Here is a 10,079-nt window from a genome sequence, read left to right on the forward strand (position 1 = left end):
CTGCCCGCAGAGCGGACTTGAAAGTGCTAGACCCTGCTGGCTCAGATGGTAACGAATCTGCCTGCAATGTGGGAGACCCGGGCTCGATGCCTGGGTCGGGAAGATCCCCTGGAGAAGGGCATGGCAACCCACTCCAGTACTCCTGCCTGCAGAATTCCGTGGACACAGGAGCCTGGCGGGCTATACAGTCCATGGGGTTACGAAGAGTCGGACACGACTGAGTAACTTTCACTTAATTCTATTTCAGGATCGATTTGAGGATCTGGTTGGTTTGGATGCTGAAGGCTAGAGGTGGGAGGCCTGGGGTCTAAGGTTCACAAAGGTAACCTTTCAGACTAAGGGAAGTCCTGACCCGACCGACTGGCGTCAGGTCAGGAGGTGATGGCGCCCGCGGGAGGGCAGGAGGGCGGAGACCTCGCCGGAGCCGCCTCCCAGCCCCGGAAATGGGAGCTTTCTTTACCTGAGGGCAGGTTTCTATAGAGTAAGCCCTCGGGGTCGCCGGCAGGCCTCCCAACCTGGAAATCCGCAGAGATCTGGCAGGGCTTCAGAAAAGGCCTGTTCACCGACACGCCAGGTGAAGACAAAGAGTACTGTTTTTTTCCTTTCTTTTTTAAATGGCCTTGTTTTCACTTCAGATTGGATTGGGAGGGGTTAATCTTTTTTTAAATTTATTTCTTTGGTTGTGCTGGGGCATCCTTGTTGCTTGCTGCTTTCTCTAGTTTTTTTTTTTTTTTTTTGGGGGGGTGGGGGCTGCTCTCCAGTTTTGGTGCACAGGCTTCTCCTTGCAGTGGCTTCTGTTATTGCAGAGAACAGGCTCTAGGTGCATGGGCTTCAGGAGCTGCACATGGGCCCAGCAGATGTGGCTCCTGGGCCTTGAACATGCATGCTTCAGTTGCAGCACTCAGGGTCAGTAGTTGTGGCACACTGGCTTAGTTGCTCTGCAGTGTCGACTTGAAAAATAGTCACAGCCTGAAAATTGAGAGTTATGTTTTATTTGGTGGGAATTTTTAGGACTTAAAGCCTGGGAGACAGCATCTCAAGTGACCCTTAGAGAACAGGTCTGAGGAGGGGGGTGGTATGAGGGTGTGTGTGTGTGGGGGGAGGGGATCAGGTTATATAGAAGTTTGCAACAGGGCAGGTAGTCTGACCATCTAAAGATTATTATTAATTAAGTAAAACCAGATATTTCAAGTTAAGGAATTTAGCACTTTTCTATGTAGGGGAAGATGTAAGAGTCTAGGGTCACTGAAATCTTTCCTTTCAGATGCATCTCAGCTATCTGGGGTCAATATTCTTAGCTCCTCAAGGCTCACCATTGGGAGTGACTGCAGCCTAAGGGCTGCCAGATTATAGGTACTGTTCTTCCTGGGAGCCCTTGTAGCTCAGAAATTAACATTTGGAGGGACAGAATCGCTGATGGCTGGGACATCCTTGTTTACTGATATGGCAGGAAGTACTCCATTTCTCAGCAGCATGTGGAATCCTTCTGGACCAGGTATTGAACCCATGTCCCCTGCATTGGCAGGCAGATTCTTATCCATTGCATTACCAGAGAAGTCCAGAAAAGAGCACTGTTAAAGAGAACAGGCAGAAGTTAAAATGGCCAAGACAGAGTTTATTTAAAAAAAAAAAAAAAAAAGATTGCAATAGAGACTTGGATATAGAACTGGGACTGATTCAAAATACAACCAGAACAAGTGGGGATTTACTGCCAAGGAGCAAGTGGGGGGAGGGGCAGCTTTGGTGGATGGAAAATTACTAAGAAGAGTTATCAAGTCTTTGGGGGCCATTCACCTGAAGGCAGGTGAGGGTGATCACATATCCCCAGGGTATAGTGGGGATGCTGAGTTTGATCAGGTGTCAAGGATGGGGTATTCAGCTAAATTTAGCAAGATTCTTGCTAAAACTGGATTCTATAAGGAAGTACAGGGATGGGCCTCGCTGGGGAGAAGATTCAAGGGAGCCTGAGTAACATTGGGTTAAGTAGAGAGTCTTTGTCAGTTCCCTCCCGTTCAAGGGAAGCAGAGGCGTTCTTCTTTCCTCTGATCAATATATTAATACATTCATTTTTCATTTGGTTGCTTTTTATTCATTTAGAACCAGCTGAATCATCTGTTGAGACTTGATGAGGGTTGATAATTGCTGTGCTGTGGGATCCACAGACATTTGATGAGAGGAATACCTTGAAGATAAATAGAAAGATGAAGACTAGAGGCCAAACTGGTCCTGTGCCCAACTTCGTAGACCTTCAGGGAGCCTCCAGAAGAAGTCCCCAGACCTGTTGTCCCTCCTCAGTGGGTGGTGATGGAAGTAATGCACACAACTCTTCATTCATGTCTCGAATCTTCCTGGTTAAGGCAGAGATTTCACGCAGATTGCCAAGGACAAAGATGCCGCAGTTGCTTCTGACCACTGTGCACGTGTCCCTTCTTGGGTCATATTGAGGCTGGTGCAGTTATGGAGAACAGCATACTGGGTTTCTCATCCTTGGTGAGTCACTGATCTGAGGCCAGTGGTGATGTTATCTGAGGACACGGTGAATTGCTTTAGCAAAGAGCAGGTGATTGATTCTGTTGTTGAGTCTAACCTCTTGAGCCGGATGATAGATGCCTGGGAATGGTACCCAAAAGGTGGCAAACCTTTGCCCCCAAATAGTAATGAGGTCGTGGATGGAATGTAGGCCCAATTCTATAACTGTTTTTTTCTAAATTGCTCCCCAGGAACCAAGATCATCTACAAGGGTATTTGTAGATGGTGATGTAGATGATGTCCTGAATACCTTTTGATCCTATAGTGGGAGGAAATTAAACTGAAGGAGTGATGACTGTTTTAGAGATAGTTTAAGAGAGGAAGGAGATCGTGGGAAATAGAATGAGGGGATGGTGAGATTGTCAAGGTAACAGTATCTGGCCCAGATGGAAGGTAACAGCCAATAAGCATGGATTCCATGAACAAAATAAGAATGATCTGGGGTTAGGTAGGAGCTATAGAGATAGTTATCTGATGGCTAAAGGTAACCAAAGGATGCTCAGTTTGGGTGGGGAAAGGATTTGTTTGAAGGTGGTCCTCCTGTGGTTGATCTGGGTCTCAGCAATTACTCTGGGAGGGGCAGTGGGATCATTTCCACTTGTATGAGGGATGTGCAGAGTTCCTGGAGTGATTGGGGGTTTTATGTTGTACAGTATATCCTTGCAGCTTATTTGATACCTAATAGTGTATAACCCTACCTGTGTATTGCCCTTCCCCCTTTCCTCTCCCCCTGCCCCATAACCACTAATTTGTTCTCTTTATCTGTGAATTTGCATCCTTTTTGTTATATCACTAGTTTGTTGTATTTTTTTAGATTTCACATGTGAGTGATATACAGTGTTAGTCTTAGTCTGTCTGATTTATTTCACTTAGCATAATACCCTCCAAATCCATCCATGTTGCTGAAATAGCAAAATTTCATTCTTTCTTATGGCTCAGTGGCATTCCATTAAATATATATATCACATTTTCTTTATCCTTTCATTTGTTGATAGATATCTAGGTTGCTTCCCTATCTTTGGCTATTGTAAAAAATGCTGCTATGAACATGGGGGTGCACATATCTTTTCAAATAAGTGTTTTTTTTTTTTCAGGTATATACCCAGGAGTGGAATTGCTGGGTCATATGATAGTTCTATTTCTAGACTTTTGAGAAACTTCCATACCATTTTTCATAATGGCTGTACCAATTTACATTTCCCCCAACAGTGTGCAAGTGTTCCCTTTTCTTTGCATCCTTGCCAACATTTGTTCTTGGTGTTCTTTTTGATGATAGTCATTCTGACCAGTGTGAGGTGATACCTCTTTGTGGTTTTCTCACCTTTTTTTTTTTTTTCTTTTTGGCTGTGTCACATGGCTTGTGGGATCATAGCCCCCTGATCAGTAGTTGTACCCAGGCCCTGGCAGTGAAAGTGCTGAGTCCTAACCACTGCACCACCAGGGAACTCTTCGCTTGTTTTTTTCATTGTCTTCTAAAAATCATTTGTTTTTGGCCATGCTGGGTCTTCACTGCTGCCCAGACTTTTCTTTAGCTGCAGGGCGCGGGCTTCTCACTGTAGTGGCGTGTCTGGTTGCAGAGCATGCACTCTAGGCACAGGGACTTAGTACTTGCCACACAGCGGCTCATTAGGCGTGGCTTGTGGGCTCTAGAGCGCGGGCTCTGTAGTTGTGTTATATGGGCTTAATTGCTCTTGGCCTGTGGAATCTTCCCAGACCAGGGATCAAACTAGTGTCCCCTGCGTTGGCAGGTGGGTTCTGGTCCACTGGACCACCAGGGAAGTCCTTTTCATTGTGATTTTGGTTTACATTTCCCTGATGATTAGCGATCTTGAGCATCTTTTCATGTGCCTACTGGCGATCTGCATTTCCTCTTTGGAAAAAATATCTATTCAATTCTTCTGTCCATTAAAAAAAAAATCAGGTTGTTTGTGTTTTTGATGTTGAGTTATATGAGCTGCTTATATGTGACTCTTATATTTCTTTAGTTATGAAACACAACTCCAGTGTTGAACACCCAGTGATTTGACAGCAGTGTTAGCGATGAGTAAAGTGGTATAATAATCTTCAGCCTTCTAGGCTCAAGATTGGTTTTCTTGACAGTGGCATTTCTAGACTTCTAGATTGCTCACTGTAGTCACATGAAGGATAATCAGGAAGTTCTAAAGGGAAGGCAGTCAACGGAACCTTGACTTGTTGATTTAGGATCAAGTGTGTTTTGTTGATTCTTGACAGTATCTAAGGATGTCACATTGAATAAAGTTAGAATCTTCCACTAGTCAAGATGAATAAGTCGTCCCCATGAGCCTTCCTGTGATTGTTTCATACGGGGATAGCTTGGGACTTCCCTGGTGGTCCAGTGGCTGGGACTCTGTGCTCCCAGCACAGGGGGCCTGGGTTCAATCTCTGGTCAGGAAACTAGATGCCATATGCCTCACAACTAAGGACCTCACATGCCACAGCTGAAAGATATTGCCACAACTAAAGAGACCACGTGTTGTAACTGAGTCCCGGCACCGCTGAATAAATAAATAATTAAAAATAATAAATATCTTTTTAAAAAGGGAGATAGCATGCCTGAAGATAGGGGTGACGATGTGAGAGTCCTGAGAGCAAGGGGCAGGGCTTGCAGGTGTGGAAGCCCAGTCCTGGACAGTGGAGCCAGTCTGGCTTTGAGGATGGTGTTTCTATGTTCTTTCTGTGGCACTCGATGGCTGAGGATGCTGAGGACAGTGGAGTCTTTGACTACCGTGCTGCCTTTTCCATTCCCTGTATAATTTTACCAGTGAAATTTGATCCCCTAGATCAAATGCTAGAGATGGTAGAGGGGATGCCACAGGTGGGGAAGATTTGTTGCAGGAACCCTTTGGCAACTGATATTGCTGAAGCATTTGGGCAGGGGAAAGCCTCTTCCCATTTAGAAAACAGGCCACAGCGGTGAGAACATACTCGTAGCCTCGTGCTTTTGGTGACTGGATAAAATCTACTTGCCGGTGAAGAAAGGTCTGAGGGGGGAGCTGCCTCCCTTCCAGCCCCACTTTTACTTATATTTCTGGCAATTGAGGCAAGTGAGCTGCTTGAACCAAATAAAAGCCAAATGGTCCAAACTACCTTTTGCCTAATATATCCTGCATCCTGTCCTTTCTATATGAGTCATGTTGTGTGAACCACACGAAACGACTCGAGAGAGCTATTAATACTTAAGGGCTTCCAAGCAGACATCTTGGTGATTCCAAAGTCCATCTGAATGGCTTGAACAGACAGCTTCTTCCCATCCATTTCTTTCTGAGTCTGAAGCCGTTACCTGGGCCATGTGGACCTCTTTTATGATTTTCTTAGGAGTCATTCTTTAAAAAAAACTAATTAAATTTGGCTGCACCGGGTCTGACTTGCAGCAGGAGGGATCTTCAATTTTTGTTGCAGCATGCAGGATCACTTGAGGCATGTGGAAACTAGTTCCCCAACTAGGGATCGAACCTGGACCCCCTGCATTGGGAGCACGGAGTCTTAGCCGCAGGACCACCAGGGAAGTCCAGGAGTCCTTCTAAATTAGTGCTGTCCCTTGAGGGAAGGTGAATAATCCCACGGGGGTCTAGGGCCTCAAAGAGGGCTGCAGGGGGCTCCATCCCAAAGCATGAAACTGCTTAGATTTTTTGGGTGGTGGGGAAGATGCTGCTAATTTATTGTATTTATTGGACTTTATCTGGATTTTTTTGTGCTATATCTTTCAGTTTTAACTGTCATGATATGCTGGGGTAATAACAATACCTTTAGAAGTTCTGCTATTTGGGGCCCATTTTTGACCAGGGTACCAGCTACTGTCATGAATCTTCTGTTTCTAGCATATACCAAAAGCATCCACTAACCCAAGGTGTAGTGGCTATCAGCATAGATGTTAACCTTCATTCCTTCTGCTCTTAGGCAAGCTCAGATAAGAGCAATTAACTCAGTTACGTGGGCTGAACTGATGTTTGGCAAGCCTCAATATTCCAGAGGTTTATCTTGATCAGTGATGGCCTGTGCAGGCTTGAAGACCTCATCTTCCTTCCAGAGGTAGCAGCCATTGACCTCTGAAGAGTGAGGTCAACTTGGGGGAGGGGCTTTTCTGATAAATCTAGCCTAGAACAGAACAGTGATCTAGTGTTAATGACACAATCAAGGGATGTCCCATCAGTGGGTAAAGGAAGCAAGGGAGCAGGGTTAAGGTTTTGACTTTGATGTATACTAACGTGAGGAGAGAGAGTAGTAGAGAGAGAGTACCTTTCATGAGAGGTAAGTCAAGATGAAGAAAAGTACTTTGTATTTTCATTAGGTGACAGGGTCTGTGGAGCACAAGGGACATATATATCAAGCAGATGACCTAATACTAAATCGGGGGTAGCTCAGATAAGTGTGGTGGTTATAGCCATGGCTCACAGGCATGGGGGATATGCCGTAGCTGCTGGGTCAAAGGTCAAACTATACTATCCCAGAGGTCTTGGGTGTCCATTACACTTCTAGGATAACACTCTGAGGGCATGACCCTCTCATTTATGCACAGACAAGAAAGGCAGGGAGTCCTTGGAAAGTTCAAGGGTGGGAAGTGAAAGCAGAGAGCCCTTAAGGTTCTTGGAAAGCATCTTTGGAAAGGGGGTTCTGAACCACTGGGACTGGGGGTGCCTCCCCAGTCATGGCATAGAGGGGTGAGGCAATCATAGAGAAATTACAGGATTTCCCTGGTGGTCCAGTGGTTAAGAATCTGCCTGTCAATGCGGGGGACAGAGGGTCGATCCCTGGTCCGGGAAGAAGCCACATGCCTTGGAACAACTAAGTGCGCTGGAACTCCTGAAGCCTGCTTGCCCTGCAGCCTGTGCTCTGCCGCGAGAGAAGCCCCCACCACGGGAAGCCTGCGCACTGCAACCAGAGAGGAGCCCCTGCCTTGCTCGCCGCAACTAGAGAAAGCCCACGTGGCAACAAAGATCCAGCATGGCCAAAAATAATTTTAAAATAAATAAAAATACTTTAAAAAATGAGGTTTCCCTGGCCTATAATATCCCACAGGACCCCCAAACCCTGTCAGTTGTCCTTTTCTTTCAGGGAGGAAAAATGTTGAATAGCAGAGTCTGGGGAGATGGTTTTCCCTGCAGCTGAAATATCATGACCCAGATAGCAGACACACAGAGAGCGTAGCTGAAATTCGTCTCTAGCCTCCTCGTGGCCCTTTCTTGCGAATGCCTTCGAAAGGTCTTCAGCATCCAAAAGGGGTTGTCATGACTGCCAGAACATAGAAGGAGGTCATCTGCCTGTTGGATTATGGTGGAGTCTCCCGGGAATTTTTAAGTCCCTGGAAATGACATTCAGGATGTGTGAGAAGGAAGTGGGAGCCTCAGTAATCCTTGGGGCATAACAGTCCAGGTGTGTTATTGGTTATTCCAGGTGAAGGCAACATGTACTGGATTCCTTATAAAGGGGAATCCTAAACAAGGCAGAATACAAGTTGACGGCTGAAAAGTATTGGCTGTTGGGAGCAACAGCAGACGGCATAGTGCTAGGATTGGGCAGCACGGCAAATCTGAGTTTGACGATTTTAATAAATCTCAGATCTGGACTAACTAACCTCTTTGCCCACTGTGGGTTTTGATGGCCCAAATGGGAGTCATGCGTGGATTAGAAGTAGGGGCTGAGCATTTCCTTTCTAATAAATCTTGGATTGTCAGTCAGGGCCCCTTTGGACCGTCTAGCTTTCAGTGCTATTGGGGAACCCTAGGCAGGGGCATGGAAAGACCCATTTCTGTCTTAAGGGGTAGCTTTCCCCTCTTCTCGAGGTCTCGCCACTCCTAGACTCAAGTCCTTCTTTACAATTTCAGAAGGAGGGGACCATGATTTTGGAGCTTGCCATAGATTGAAAGTTTTCAGGTCCTTTTAGCTGTTTTAACTGCAGTGCCTTAAGCTTGCAATGTTCTGGAAATACCATCTTCATAATGCTGGGCTAATGCCTGGAGTCAGACAAGTTTGCATTTTGCCCGTTAATACTGTTTCTCTGTAATGTGTCATGGAGCTCTGGCCTGAGGCCATTTACAAAGCTTGTGGTCAGAGCAGAGGCCGTTAGGGAGGTCAGGTCCAGCCCTGGGCGCCCTGACTGCGCTGTTTCTAATTGATGGAGATAGCCATCAATTAGGTGGGCAGCCCAGCTCATCTCTTTGCTGTTTACAATTTTGAATACAGGACCCAGGTAACTTTTCTCTTACTTCCCTCATTCTCCTGTGAGAATCAGGGTCATCTGAGACTCTTGAGGGTCTTCAGAAATGGGATTCCCTTTGGCCTTCCAAACCAAAGGGCAGCATCCCTAGGGTCCACTGGTAGGGGGATAAGTTGACATCAGTTGGGGAATCTGGAGAGTATGCTCCCAGGACAGTCTTCAGTTCTTCAATAAATCTTTCCCTTTTCATTCGGCAGATCAGGAAAGTTAAAAAAAAAAAAAACATTATTTACTTTTGGCTGCACTGGGTATTCCTTGTTATGCATAGACTTTGTCTAGTTGTGGCAAGCGGTAGCTACCCTCTACTCCTGGTGCACAGGCTTCTCATTGCCGTGGCTTCTCTTGTTGTGGGGTGTGGGCTCTCGGCACACAGGCTTTGGTAGTTGGGGCGCATGGGCTTATTTGCCCCATGGCATGTGGAATCTTCCCGGACCAGGGATCAAACCCATGTCCACTGTTGGTGAAGGACATTTTGGGGAGGACAGATGTCATAGAGAGCTGGGAGGGGGGACTCGGGCACTGGAAGGGGTCTATGGGGTTTGCTGGGTCAGAAAATATTTTCCGAAGACATTGTTGAAGAACTTCAACAGTTTGAATCATTTAGCTGCTTTTTGGCTTCTTCATAGCAAGTGAAAAAAGTGCACCATCATGCATCAGAAATTTGAGTTATGTTTTGCCCTAGGGCTTCCCCTTAAGAGGTAAAGTCGCTCAGTCGTGTCTGACTCTTTGCGACCCCATGGGCTGTAGCCTCCCAGGCTCCTCTGTCCATGGGATTTTCCAGGCAATAGTACTGGAATGGATTGCCATTTCCTTCTCCAGGGGATCTTCCCAACCCAGGGATCGAACCCGGGTCTCCCACATTGTAGACAGACGCTTTACCGTCTAAGCCCCCAGGGAAGTCCAGGGCTTCCCCTTAGGTAGACTAATTTGAACAGATTCCAGGAACCCCAAGAGGGGCTGTGTTAGCTCTAGAGTTTTGGGTAAGGTATTATCAGTGAAAACAGACAGTTCTAGGGCTGTAGAAGCATGTGGTCCACAGGAATATGAAGACAGTTTCAGTCAATCAATAAGCCCCCATGTTTATTTTTTTTTAACTACTGCCTTTTAAAAAACAATTAATTAATTTGGCTGCACCGGGTCTTAGTTGTGGCAGTCGAGGTCGTCCATCTTCATTCTTAGATGTGGCATGTGGGATCTAGTTCCCTGACCAGGGATGGAACCCAGGACCCCAGCATTGGGAACGTGGAGTCTCAGCCACCAGATCCCCAGGGAAGTCCCAAGAAGCCCCTATGTTCTCGAACATGGTGCTTTTCCA

General features: G+C 46.2%; 1 long non-coding RNA gene across 1 annotated transcript; it reads left to right on the forward strand.

The window, feature by feature from the left end:
* Window positions 1–173: 173 nt before the first annotated feature.
* On the forward strand, window positions 174–4,806 carry LOC120873143. The gene is made up of 2 exons (XR_005723391.1): window positions 174–322; window positions 2,098–4,806. It is a non-coding gene; the product is annotated as an uncharacterized LOC120873143 (long non-coding RNA).
* The last annotated feature ends 5,273 nt before the right edge of the window (window positions 4,807–10,079 follow it).

The sequence above is a fragment of the Oryx dammah genome, unplaced genomic scaffold (genome assembly GCF_014754425.2).
Source record: "Oryx dammah isolate SB20612 unplaced genomic scaffold, SCBI_Odam_1.1 HiC_scaffold_13, whole genome shotgun sequence".
Classification (NCBI taxonomy): domain Eukaryota; kingdom Metazoa; phylum Chordata; class Mammalia; order Artiodactyla; family Bovidae; genus Oryx; species Oryx dammah.